The 14,919-nt window shown below is 32.9% G+C and overlaps 1 protein-coding gene across 4 annotated transcripts in view; it reads right to left on the bottom strand.

The window, feature by feature from the left end:
- The window catches only part of CDK14 (cyclin dependent kinase 14), a 673,115-nt gene extending 658,414 nt beyond the window's left edge, over positions 1–14,701 (bottom strand). For 2 of the 4 annotated variants that reach the window (XM_031939987.1, XM_031939990.1), the window contains exon 1: positions 725–786. The gene's annotated coding sequence lies outside the window, so the exon portion shown is untranslated. The other 2 variants (XM_031939988.1, XM_031939989.1) reach the window with 2 other exon arrangements.
- Between the last annotated feature and the right edge of the window lie 218 nt (positions 14,702–14,919).

The following is a 14,919-nucleotide window of genomic DNA, read 5'->3' as shown; positions in this document are numbered from 1 at the left end:
TGGAAAGAGTATACATGAAGCTGATTGATGCAGAATGAAACAGGCAAAATCAGGAATGCAATATTCACAGTGGCTAAACAATGTAAATGGGAAAAAAAAATACCACCAAAAAGCAATCAACAATATTCCAAAATTATAAAGAACAATTTTGGCCTTGAAATTATATGGACCACACTCCTTTGCAGGAAAGGTAGGCAGCCCCATGGATATAGAACATTGCTTATAATATCAGATTTTGAAAAACGAATTGATCAGTTTTATTCAATTTGTTCTCTTTCCTTTTAAAAAAATTTTAAAAAGCACTTGTTATAACGGATAGCTCTTTTTATAGAGGGAAAATCCAGGTGATGTAAAAGGAATATATAATCATTAAACATCTTTTTAAAAAAACTAACATTTCTCCCCCCCCCAAAAAAAAAGAAAGAAAGAAAAATCACTTTGGCAAATACATAGAGGAAAGGACCACATCCCAACTCTCCATATACAAAGGACGAAACTGAAATCCAGGAAAAATGTGAATGCCCCAGGTTATATGGCTGGTTAGTCTGGACTGGGCTCACAACCCAGATTTTCTACCTCCTACTTTTCGTACCATTTCCCCTGTCCCACACCAGACATTAACAACTCATGCATATACAATGTGGGCTGCTTCTCTCTCCAGTCTTTTCCTACATCCCCCTCTTCTCTCCCTGCCCAACTCCATCCCAAACATTTTACTCTTCACCTTATGTAGTGGTAGGAAATCTCATCTATTTGACCTTCAGATCTTTGAAGATAAGAAACAAATTCTCTACCAGTTATATATTCTCCCTCCCCCCCAATAGCATTGTTTCACTAAGTCATGTGTAGCATCATAATAAAGTCTTGCTTAGCAACATAGTGAAGTTTTGCTTAGCATCATTGTTGCTCAGAGCTCTTGCTAACTTTTGTTTCAGTTAGAGTAAATGGGCCCAATTTTTTTTTTTGAAGAGTTAAGTGAAGAAGATTAGATTTCTACTCAGATGCAGAGAGTGGAATTAGAATCTGGGACTGAACTATAAAGGCAGATTTTAGTTAATTATAAGCAAAGTACAAAAAGGGCCCTTCAGATTTTTGGAAGCTCCCTCACACTGCACCACACTCTGCCCTACAGTTCAAATGGTTCTCTGTGCTCTTTCAACTTTCTGGTTCTCTACCTCTCTGTTTCTCTCTGTCTGCCTGTCTGTCTCTGTCTGTCTTTGTCTCTCTTTCTCTCTTCTCTCCCTTCTCCCTCTGTCTCCATCTCTGCTTCTGTCTCTCTGTATCTCTCTCTGTATCCTCCACTTTTAAACCATTTTTATCTAAAGTTTTGAGTTCCAAATTTAATTCTCTCTACCTCACAAGCAGACATAGGTTACATATGAGCAATTATGTAAAACATTCCATGTTAGTCATTAGTCATTTACAAGAAGACTCATAAAAGAAAAAAATTAAAGTGAAAAGCAGCACTTTTTAGTTTGTATTCAGTCAACATCAGTCCTTACTCTGGAACTGGATAGTATTCTTCATCATTAGTCCTTTGGGATTGTTTTGGATCATTGGATTACTGGAAATAACTAAATCATTCACAGTTCTTTGTTGAACAATATTGCTGTTATTGTGTACAACATTCTCCTGGTTCTGTTCACTTCCCTATGTATTAGTTCATGTAAGCCTTTTCAATTTTTTTACCTCACCCTGCTTGTCATTTCTTATAGCACAATAATATTCCATTACAATCATATACCACCGTTTGTTTAGCCATTCTCCAATTGATGGATATCCCCTTTGATTTCCAATTCTTAGCCACTACAAAAAGAACTGCTTTAAATATTTTTTAATATGTTTTTTTTAAGTCTTTGGCTTATTGACCTAGAAGGGATATTAATGGACCTAAGGTTATGCACAGTTTTATAGCCTTTTGGATATAGTTTCCAATTATTCTCCAGAATGGTTGAATTATTTCACAACTCTACCACTAGTGCATTAGTGTTCCAGTTTCCCCATGTCCCTTACAATGTCATGCATCATTTTCTTATCCTGTCATATTAGCCACTCTGAAAGGTGTGAGGTGGTACCTCTGAATTATTTTATTTTGTATTTCTCTGACATTGATTTAGAGCATTTTTTCATATGATTATAGATAGCTTTAATTTCTTTGCCTGAAAACTCCCTGTTCATACCCTTTGATCATTTATCAATTGGGGAATGACTTATATTTTAATACATTTGACTCAGTTCTCTATATTTTTGAGAAATTAGGCTTTTATTAAAGATATTATTGCAAAATTTTCCCTAGTTTTCTTTTCTTATAATTTTGATTGCATTTGTTTTGCTTGTGCAAAAATTTTTTATATAATCAATATTATCTATTTTGCATTTTGCTATGCTCTCTATATCTTCTTTGTTCCTAAATTCTTCCCTTATCCACAAAACTGACAGATAAACTATTCCATGCTACTTTAATTTGTTCATGATGTTATACCTTTATATGTACATCATGTGTCCTTTTGAGCTTTACTTGAAATAAAGTGTGAGATATTTGTCTATATCTCATTTTCACCATGCCATTTTCTAGTTTTCCCAGGAAATTTTCTCAAATAATGATTTTTTGTTCCAAAAGCTTGGATCTTTGCTTTTATCATATGCTAAATTACTATTCCATTGATCCACCACTTTATTTCTTAGCCAGTATCAAACGGATTCGCAAGATAATTCTACCAAACATTTAAAAAACAATTAATTTCAATAATATATAATCTATTTGGGAAAATAGTCAAAGAAGGAATGCTACCAATTCCTTTTACAACACAAATATGGTGCTAATAACCAAAACAGGAAGAGCCAAAACAGAAAGAAAATTATAGACCAATTTCCCTGTTGACTGCCAAATATTGAGGCAAAAAATATAAATGAAATACTAGCAAAGAGATTATACCAATATATTACAGGGATCATGCCCTATGACCAGGTGGGATTTATACCTAGAATTCAGGACTAGTTCAATATTTGGAAAACTATCAACATAATCAATCTTATCAATAAGAAAGCCAACAGAAATCATGTGGTTATTTCAATAGGCTCAGAAAAAAATAGACTCGACAAAATATAATACCCATTCCTATTAAAACACTAGACACCACAGAAATATATGTGGTGCTTACCTTAAAATAAGTAATATTTTACTTATCATCACTTTATATCAAGCAAGCATTATATGTAATGGGGATAAGCTAGAAGTTTTCCCAATACAATCAGGAGTGATTATTTACTGTTGTATTAGAATTGTTAGCATTAACAATAAGAGAAGATAAAAATTTAAAAGAATTAGAATAAGCAATGAGCAAACAAAACTATTACTCTTTTGCAGATGATATGATGTTATACTTAGAAAATCCTTGGGAATCAATTTTAAAACTACTTAAGATTATTAACAACTTTAACAAAGTTTCAGGATACAAAATAAATCCACATAAATCATCAGTATTTCTAAATATTACCAATGAAGTCCAGCAGCAAGAGATAGAGAAATTCCCCTTAAAATACTCTAGGCAACGTAAAATACTTAGGAGTCTACCTGCCAAAACAAACCCATTAACTATATGAACATGGTTGTAAAACACCACATAAGTTAGATCTAAACAATTGAAAAAAAATTGCTTATGACTAATTCAAACCAAATATAGTAAAATGACAACTTTACCTAAATTAATTTATTCAGTGCCATACAGATCAAACTGTCAAGAAAAATTTTTACAGAGTTAGAAAAATAATGACAAAATTCATCTGGAAGAATAAAAACTCAAGGATATCAAAGGAATCAAGGGAAAAAATACAGGGGTGGTGTAACCATACTAGATCTTAAAGTGTATTCTAAAAACAATTTGGTACTCTTTTCTTTATATTCTAATTTCATTGATGATTTTTTTTCCTTTTTTTTTGCATTGCTTTTACTTTACTATTTTCTATAAATCTTCACCAACATCCCAAAAGCCTTCTTTGTATCAAATGTAGGCAAGGAACACAAATTTGTGTTACTAGTGTTTGCAGTTTTTGTCTAATTCTTTACCAACACTCCCTTCGCCACTTCACCAACAGGTGGGAAACATGTTTTATCAAGCCTGTGATTGCATTATTAAGATTTTTAAGTCTTCCAAAGTTGTCCATTACAATGCTATTATCCTTAATTATATAGTTTTCCTGCTTCAGTTCAATTTACTTCACAAAAATCTTCCAAGGTTTCTCTGAATTTATCCTATTCCTCCATCATTACTCATAGAATGTTCTATTATATTCATATACCATTAAATAATATAATATTCAGCTATTTTGTTGGGCACTTAATTTGTTGCTTAAAATGATATGTGCTACTAAAGATATTTTTGTACTCGTGAATCTTTCCTTTGCCTTTGATCTCTTTAGGGGCATGTGTCTAGTAGTGATATTTCTGGGTCAAAGGATAGGCACAAATTAGCTTGAAGAATAGTTCCAAATTGCTTTCCAGAATGGCTGTATCATTTCATAGTTCCATTCATTATGTATTAGTGTGCTTTTCTTTCACAATTGTCATTTTCTTTTCTATTTTTTTGTCATCTTTGATGATCTGGTAGGTGTGAAGTAGATTCACAGAAACGTTTTAATTTGCTTTTCCTTTCTGACTATAATTTGGGGCATTTTTATGTGGTTACTGATAGCTTGGATTCCTTCCTTTGACAAATTATTCTTTGTATTCTTTGACCATTCATCTATTGAGGAATAACTCATTCTTCTATTTATCTTACTTTCTTATATATGTGGGATACCAAATCTTTATTAGAGAAATTTTCTGTTAAGATTTCTACTAACAGTTCTCTTCTAATTCTGACTTCATTGATTTTGTTTGTCTAAAGAAATAACTTAATATTTTCTGATCTTAGGCAGGTATTTGGATTATTGTCCAGGATCACATAGTCAGTGTGGTTCAAAACTTACAAAAATGTTTTCATAGAGAAAAGTGATTGAAATGAACAAGCAAAGCATCCTAATAGATGACTAAGAGAGAGGGATTGAAAAAGCATTAAGATATTTTTGCATTGAAATGAATTTAAATTGATAAGACTTGAACCCAGCGCTTCCTAAGTCTACGTCAGGCTCTCAAATCATGATATCAGGCTTAGTTATTTATATTGACATTTAAATTTCTAATTTAAAAGGCTTAATTAAACACATTTTAAGTAATAACTATAATAAGTGCTTGCATAAATTCCCTTCCCCTTCACAAGAAACATCACTAATATGGAAATATAAGTTGTGGTTTCTTTACTTTTAAAAAATCAGTCACATTAACATTACTTTGTATCCACATGCATATCCACACTATAAATAGTTTATCATGCATGATCTATGTATATGTGTGTGTTTACTATACAGATCCAAAAAAATCTTTGTGCAGTTTCTGGCGCGCAGTAGGTACTTCATACTTAATATGCTTAAAATATAAAGCTTAAATAAATTTAAACCTTATTTTTAGAACACCCTATATATTATATGCCTACATTTCCTGAGCAAAGTCTCTTTCAGACAGTTTAAAAGAAAGCAAAAATTGAGGTGGGGGATGGTTCATAAGGGAGCCTGCAGCTGAGGAAAAATCAGTATGTAAAATGCCAGGATACAAAACAACTTCTGTGAATATATAAATATAAAAGAGAGCCGATAAGATCTCGGCATAATTTTACCCAATAAGCAGGTAATGTGTAGGAGTGCAGGCAGCATTTGAGGAAAGGGCTAGATTATTGCAAAGATTTCTTAACCCTTCAGATGGTCATGTCTACATAGCTACCAACCCAGCAATGGAATATTGGCAGTCTCTGCTTTGCCAAGCAATGCTAAAGGACATTTTATCACATTTATCAGGCATCTAAGTGCCTGATTCTAATAAGGAGTTTCCTCCATGAGAATGTGAGCTCCTTGAGGGCGGGAACTGTTACATTTTAATTTTTGTACTCTCATTACCTTATACATAATATATATTTAATACTTGTTGAATAGAATTTAGTGACATTTTATGTCCACCTTATGTTTATAAATAATATTGGTCAAATCAGTTTCCTTGTTTTTGAAATGAGGGAGGTGGACTAGATTAGGGCTTCTTAAACTTTTTCCCACTCACTACCCATTTTCATCCAAGAAATTTTTACACTATCCTGGGTATATAGGTATATCAAATCTGTGTACAAATTGAACATTTACTGGTAATAAATCATAATTTTGCAAACCCTACATTCAATTAAATGACTCCATATGGGTTCATGACCCACAGTTTAAGCATCTTTGGTCTAAATGAACCTTTTACTAAGCCTGTTCAGCTCTTAAATTCTACAAATCTAATTTTACCAATTTCTATTTCATTGATGTTTCACTAGAATAATCTTAAAAAATGTTTAAATTTTATTAGCACATTTCTTTTTTAATGGTCCACAGTAGTTTTAATATTCTCATAAAATAACTAATATTTCATTTTGCTCCAGAACCACATTCCTATTTAGTCCCTTATAAATTATCTCTATAAAAGACTTCAGTTGCAAAGTCTTAGAAAATATAAATGTTCTGCTATTTTTAAAAAAATAAAATAAAAAAGTATTTTACTCCAAAAATACCAAATGTTTTCTTCCAACCAAAGGTCTCCAAACATATGTCAAGACCGTCCAGATTCCTGAAAAGATGCCACTCTAAGGAACTTTGTTAATAAATAAATATATTTTCTGATTATCAGTACCAAGTGTAGCAAAAACACATGAGGAAGGTACATTCACAGCCACAAAAATTTAAATACTTACTATCTGCAAGACATTGGGATTATGAAAACAAAAATGAAAGTCCATGAGTTTATATTTTATGCTTACCAAAGTCATTTGCTTCTTTCATTTATGATGTTCTTCTGAGATTCCAAAGGAAAAATCATTTCCCCAAATATGTGCCATCTATTCTTATTTGGGGATGACAGTGTGTTTCTATCATCAAACCACAAAACTTCTCAGTCTCCTGAGGGAGATCCAAAGCTACTCTGTAGAGTGGTTCAGTCTAATTAGCCACACAGGAAAAAAATCTAAATGGAAGAATATTGACTATTGTTCAAATGACGACATGAGGTTGAATGGGCAATTTGTTGTTTTTTTGGATGGGTACTTGCCAATGTAGACTCAACAGGGCTCAACACCGACTTGGATTGAATTGAGTTCGAAAGAAATGTTGGATTACATTTGGGAAAATGAGCAGCATTTTTAAATGATCCCAGGTTTCTTCCAGACATAAAGCTAATCCTTTAAAAGCTAACATTTTTCAAGTGAAATTATATGGATACAAATCTAGAAAGACCTTAATTTCCAGAAAATTCAAAATTATAAGTGGCCCAAAGGACAATGAGAAAACAAATGCTATAGCTTACTTATAGGCAATATAGTGGTATAAATGATTTGAACCAAGAATTGTATTACTGGGAAAAGAAGTAGGCTAATCATGTAGTCGATTGTGGATGGATAGCCAGCTACCCCAAAAACGGTAAAAGAACTAGAAAAAGATCCCCATGTACACATACATATATACCAATACACACACACACACACACACTTCAGCACATTGGATATATGTTTTGTAGTGGATTTATCAGAGATTATAGGAAAGAATTGCAAAGGGTGAGAAATCAATCGATTTAACAAATATTTCATAAGCACCTACTATATGCTAGAAATTGTGGAAGATGCTAAGAATAGGAAGTCAAAAGTGAAATCAGTTCCTGCCCTCAAGAAGTTTAGATTATAAAGGAATAGGTTAAAACCTACCCATGCTTTCTAGATAGGTTGCAATTTGCTATTTGAGTAAATGTCTGCAATGATGAGAACCTGGATGTATGGAAATACTGAAGCATTAAGTAATACAAACATATTCACTTCAATTAACTTACCTTAATGTTGGTTTCAATACTGGTGAATTTATAGAATACCCACCCTCATATTAATTAATGCATATTTTTGAATATTGACTTAAATTGAACTGTTGTCATTTAGAATCTAGATATGGTACAGAAAGAAAAACAATTTGAACTGCTCACGATATTTTGCTGCTACTTAAGCCTATGCATATTTTTTTTTAAATCAGGCTGACAGTTTTCCCCTCCTCTTGTTATAGTACATGACATTTATTCATATATTGAAACAGGTGCAAAGATAAATGTTTTCTTATCAAGTCAAAAATGTCAGTATTCATTGTGCTATGATGGGCAGACCTCCATAATTTTTACATAAAACATCTGGGAAAGTTATCACTAGCTCTTATTTAGGCATTATTAACTTAATCTTATCCCAAATCATTGTTCTTCAAAAGTAGCAGCTAAGTTGAACTTTATTCTTTGGGATCACTGTTGCTACTATGAGCAAAGTTATTTCTCTTTATTAAGAGAATAAGTGTACAGGAATTTAGTTGGATTGCAGCTTTTTAATTTAAAGAGCTACAATCATTTCTGATTCTAAAAGAAAAAAAATAAAAACTGATGGATCATCAAATTAAAAACTAGGAATTAGTGTCAATTCCCAAGTAGATAAGATATAACCAGTTTTGAAACTATAATAGGAACCAAACTTGTTATTAAATCATAATGTTTTAAAAGGTCAAGAATTTCAAGGGAATTAATGAAAAAAAAAAATCAAATGAAGGTGGCTTAGCTGTACCAGATCTAAAATTATATTATAGAGCAGCAGTTACCAAAACTATTTGGTATTGGCTAAGGAACAGATTAGTTGATCAGTGGAATAGATTAGGTTCAAGGGATAAAACAGTCAACAAATATAGCAACCTAGTCTTTGACAAACCCAAAGATCCCAGCTTTTGGGATAAGAACTTACTGTTTGATAAAAATTGCTGGGAAAATTGGAAACTAATATGGCAGAAACTAGGCATTGATCCATACTTAACACAGTACACCAAGATAAGGTTAAAATGGGTTCATGACCTAGGCATAAAGAATGAAATTATTAATAAATTAGAGGAACACAGGATAGTTTACCTCTCAGACCTGTGGAAGGGGAAGGTCTTTATGACCACAGCAGAACTAGAGATCATTACTGATCACAAAATAGAAAATTTCGATTATACCAAACTGAAAAGTTTTTGTACAAACAAAACTAATGCAGACAAGATTAGAAGGGAAGCAATAAACTGGGAAAATATTTTTACAGTCAAAGGTTCTGATAAAGGCCTCATTTCCAAAATATATAGAGAATTAACTCTAATTTATAAAAAATCAAGCCATTCTCCAATTGAAAAATGGTCAAAGGATATGAACAGACAATTCTCAGATGAAGAAATTGAAACTATTTCTAGTCATATGAAAAGATGCTCCAAGTCATTATTAATCAGAGAAATGCAAATTAAGACAACTCTAAGATACCACTACACACCTGTCAGATTGGCTAAGATGACAGGAAAAAATAATGATGATTGTTGGAGGGGATGTGGGAAAACTGGGACATTGATGCATTGTTGGTGGAGTTGTGAACGAATCCAACCATTTTGGAGAGTAGTTTGGAACTATGCTCAAAAAGTTATCAAACTGTGCATACCCTTTGATCCAGCAGTGTTACTACTGGGATTATATCCCAAAGAGATTATAAAGAAGGGAAAGGGACCTGTATGTGCACGAATGTTTGTGGCAGCCCTTTTTGTAGTGGCTAGAAACTGGAAACTGAATGGATGTCCATCAGTTGGAGAATGGCTGAATAAATTGTGGTATATGAAAATTATGGAATATTACTGTTCTGTAAGAAATGACCAACAGGATGATTTCAGAAAGGCCTGGAGAGACTTACACGAACTGATGCTGAGTGAAATGAGCAGGACCAGGAGATCATTATATACTTCAACAACAATACTATATGATGACCAGTTCTGATGGACCTGGCCATCCTCAGCAACGAGATCAACCAAATCATTTCTAATGGAGCAGTAATGAACTGAACTAGCTATACCCAGAAAAAGAACTCTGGGAGATGACTAAAAACCATTACATTGAATTCCCAATCCCTATATTTATGCCCACCTGCATTTTTGATTTCCTTCACAAGCTAATTGTACAATATTTCAGAGTCTGATTCTTTTTGTACAGCAAAATAACGTTTTGGTCATGTATACTTATTGTGTATCTAATTTATATTTTAATATATTTAACATCTACTGGTCATCCTGCCATCGGGGAGGGGGTGGGGGGAAGAGGTGAAAAATTGGAACAAGAGGTTTGGCAATTGTTAATGCTGTAAAGTTACCCATGTATATATCCTGTAAATAAAAGGCTATTAAAAAAATAAATCATAATGTTTTATTTCTGTTGGCATTGATTCATAGAAAGTATTGCTCAGATCATTACAAACTAAAGATTGTCTTTTTGTAGAAAGAATATTTCCTCCAGTTTATGGAATTTATTGAAATTACATTGAGAGACTACATACATGTTATTGAGTTTTTTCCCAAAATAAAAATTGTTAGATGAGATCTTGTTATATGAGGGGTAAAGAGGCTTATCTTTCTAAGAATAAATTGTTTTATTTCTATTTGAATCCATGATATTTTAAATGGAGATAGAAGGTATGTATATGTATAAATAAGGAACAGAACTGGAAGGAAGTTTTTGTTTTTAATTAGCACCAAAATGGAAGCATGCTTTTGAAGTCTAAGTTTTTCTGATGTGCAATATTTAATTAAACCTGGCAGTTATTCTTAATACTTACTCAAGAATAATTTCAATTTATTTTAACATTTCTTTTTACTGACACAAACTTTATAAAGAATTGATGGAAAATTTGTTTTTAAGTTATATTTTTTAAATTTAAATTTAAAAATTTTAATTATTTAATTATACCTAATATTGATGTACTGTTCTGTGCCTATCCTGCCCAGAATTCTCCCATAAAGGAACCGAAAAAAGAGCTTTCAAACTGAAAATGTTTCTTTCTAGAATAAACACCAAAAGCTCTAAGATAAATGTATTTGCACAATAGGGTTGACACCTGCTCTAAAAGTGAACTGTGAAATTCCAGAATAAAAAGGACATTGATCTCTAGGGTGAGGAGGGAAAGAAATCACTCAGGAGAAGCAAGACAGAATTGAGACACATATGGGGGGAAAGAAATACTACAGATTTGTCTGGAGCAAATAGGGCAATTATCACATCTCTCTAAGCTGATGTCTTATTTGCTCAACTCAGAGCCCCTCTACTGAAGATGGGATGCTTGGGGTGGAAGACAGGTGACAAAAAGTTAGGTAGAGAGATAGATAGAAAGATCAGATACATGATAGATGAATGGATAGAAAGATGGATGGATGGATGGATACATATGTGAAAAAGAATTAATTTGGTTCTCTACTCTGTTCTGATGAGTATCAATCAATTTGATATAATTCCATAGGAATTTTTTCAATTTTTATGACCTCAAAATATGTTGTAATCTGGAAAATTATTGAAGTATAAGACAGAAATCTTCAGTAAATCTTAAAATTTCAATTTTTAGAGAAGATGTCATCTTTCTCTAATCATTTTCAAAGAGGTTGCAAGGAACATAAGAAATTCAAAGGAGGCCTAGAAGAATAAAAAGATATTATAATTATTAGCAATTTAATCCAACATTTATTCCTGTCTTGCATGTTTTAATGGAAAAGTTCAAGGCTGAGACCTATTAAATCAATTTCCCTGAAATTTAAAGCTTTCCAACTTCTGCCCCAATTCTTGAAAAAATTATATATGGGTTATATTAATAATCAGGGTCGCAGACATTATAGTAAATGAGCAATATAAAGCTACTCTTCCAGTTAAAAGTTTTTAAATAATCTTTGATCCCAGAATAAAATTTATCTCCTCATGTAGATCTCTAAAAGAGTTAATATGTTAGCAAGGAGGGGGAAAAAAAGCATTGATCACAACTATTCCAAGATTAAGTTGTTCAATAAAGAAAAATATTTCTAAAATAGGTCCTACTCTAACAACGGCAGACCATGCCTTTTTTGAAGATTATGTTGACCCAATCTGGTTACCTGTAAGAATAACCCTGTTAACTTCACTAAACTTGATGTAGCAGCTGTGACATAGAACAAAATCTTCCAAGGATAACAAACATCAGCAAAAACAGAATCAATAACCAATAAATAAATACAGTTTGGGACAAGGCTAGCAGGACTCCTATAGATATACTAGTTGAGCATTCCCCTGTTATCTGTATTCTTACACGAATAAGCCACACTTGAAGAAAACTTAGTATATGAAAAGATAACATTTTTTAAAAAATAATTTAAAAACACTAAATGATTCTTCACTTTGGATGAGTGAATAAGAAATCACTTAATAAGTGCTTCCCATGTGTCAAGTGGGATACAAATAGAAATTTTAAGACAGTCCTGTCCCACAGGGGGCTTCCACTATAATTGAGTAAGAACACATGACAGTTTTACTTCAGAGTAAAAGAGAAACAGCAAAGCCCAGGGGTTAAATCTTAGAAGGATTTACTATCAAGTTTATCATTTTTAAGGTTTATTGAAGATTTGTTGTTTTTTTTTTTTTTTTACAACTGCCTCTACCCCCATAGAACAGTAACAAAGACACTAAAACTGACCAATGTAGCCTCAGTCTAGAGTTCCTTTAAATACTGAGTTTCTGTGCTTTAAAATGAAATTGACCAAAATTTGATTTATATACAATTTAGCAGAAGCATTTTTTAATTTGAAAAACTGTGATATACCCATATTAGATTTTCATTATCTATATATCTACTCTCATCATTTCAAACATTGTCTCCAACTGGATGACTCTCATATTCACTCTTTTAGATATGGACTCGTGCCAATTTCTACAACTCTAATTACTGATGGAAGATATTGCTATTTGGATGCCCCAGATTAAAAAAATATCACTTTACAGAGGTGGCAGCAAGATGGTAACCTGAGGTGATTTCCTCACCTAGGAATTCTCTATATCAATGAAATCAAAAGACCAGTCTCTATTCAGGCTCTCTTCCTCCTCCTCTCACCTTTTCATTTCACATTCAATATTTTGTCTAAAACTCAAAATCCCCTTCCTCTTGAAACCACATAACCTTCCCCACTTTCCTATTTTGGCTAAAGGCATTAGTACTCTTACTCTCTCAGCTTTGGAGAATTTAGCCATGTAAAATTTCACAGACTAACCAAGATCAAGTTTTGTCATGTCATCTTTCTTCGAATCTTTCAAGTTCATGCTTTTCTCTCTAGTTTCTTTACCAATATCCTTCTCCAGAGCTTCATAATTACCCCAGAAGACAAAGTGGCTATTGATGCTACCACTGGTAGAATGGTACAAATATCTCCCTACGGGAGAGCTCTTTACTTAGCCATAAATAAAAGACAAATGCATTTGCTGCCCCCAATACTAAAGAGCCTGTTAGGCCAAAAGCAGTCCCTGGAGCAAAGAAAATTTTAAAAAAATTATCCAATGAAGGAGAAGCAAACTCTATTAAAAAGTAAAAGATAAAATGAGAAAAAAAAAGACTCCTGAATTTGGTGATTAATAGATGTCTTTTGAGTTTCAATAAAGAGGCAGGAACAGAATAAATAGGACACAGTGGAAAGAGAGGGAAGAAACATGAAATCAAAAGGATGATTAATAAAGTCCTAGAGAAGGTGGGAAGAAATGCAGTTCGAGAATGAAGGTGAAGATAGTATTAGACATATTTAAAAATAGAGTTATCTTTTCTTTTGGGACCTTATGCAAGAAGTAGGAAATGATGACATTGAGGACTCTGGAAAATGAAAGGCTGAGGGAGATAAAAATAAACAGCTACAATTTTCTCAGTGAAGTAAAAAATTAAGACATTTGCTGTATTATGAAGAGGGAAGTTCAAAGGAAGTCTGGGGTAAGAAAAAAGAATGTTTCAAGCAGATACTGGGAAACACAAAAGGGATTGCTAATGGGAGAGTCAGAGTATTGGGCAGCAATGAGTTAAATACATTTATAGTGAATGAAACCAATTTATGTTCATTGCCTTGGAATGAAACTGGACAATATAGGTTGTGGGACTTTCTGTAGGAAGAGGATTCAACAGTAGGGAATTACTAAAGGTTAGGATGGCCAGAGAGTCTAGAACAGTACCTAATAAAAGTATAAAGTAGTCAACCTTGGCAGGAAAGATGGGTATGGGGGCAAGAGATAGCCAAGTGGGAAAGATGAACTAGAAAATGGGGATACATTTATTATAATAAGAGGCAAGGAAATCTATTTTGGAGTTTTTATATAAACAGATAAGACTAGATTTCTAAATTCTAGCATTCTAGAACAGTATTCATAGGCATATTTCATAAAGAAGAAGAATATGGCTCAAAAATTCCTGTAAGATGGGAACCATCTGATATTTTGCTCAAGATATCCAGCCCTTATCCAATAGTAACCAACTCGAGATGCTTTGGGAAGAGTATGAAATCTTAAATAGACTCTAACTTAAATTTATGTCTGCATTGACTTATGGCTAATTTTTATCTTTAAATATTAAAATAAATTATAACTAGCTTAATTCTAAAATTGCTTCTCCAGGATTACCTAGTGAAATGATAAGTGAAAATGACACTGAATGTGGCATCAGTAGAATGGGTTTGAGGTGGGACTCTCCTACTTACATGCTGCACTTTAATTCACCTCTCTGTTCCTCAATGCCCTCATCTATAAACTGGGGACACTAATACTTATACCACCTACCTCAGTGGGTAGCTGTGAAGAAACTCATTGTGAGCTATAGATCAAAGCAGCATGTAAATGGGAGCCATTGTGATTGCATAAGCCTATTTAAAATGCAAAAATATGAATACACCTAAGTGTCTTTCTGATGCTTATTTTACCAGGCTTAACTTAGATGATGAATTTTCAGGGCTCCAGAAAGG

This window comes from Sarcophilus harrisii, chromosome 5, assembly GCF_902635505.1.
Source record: "Sarcophilus harrisii chromosome 5, mSarHar1.11, whole genome shotgun sequence".
Lineage (NCBI taxonomy): Eukaryota > Metazoa > Chordata > Mammalia > Dasyuromorphia > Dasyuridae > Sarcophilus > Sarcophilus harrisii.
This window is presented reverse-complemented; position numbering and strand designations above follow the sequence as displayed.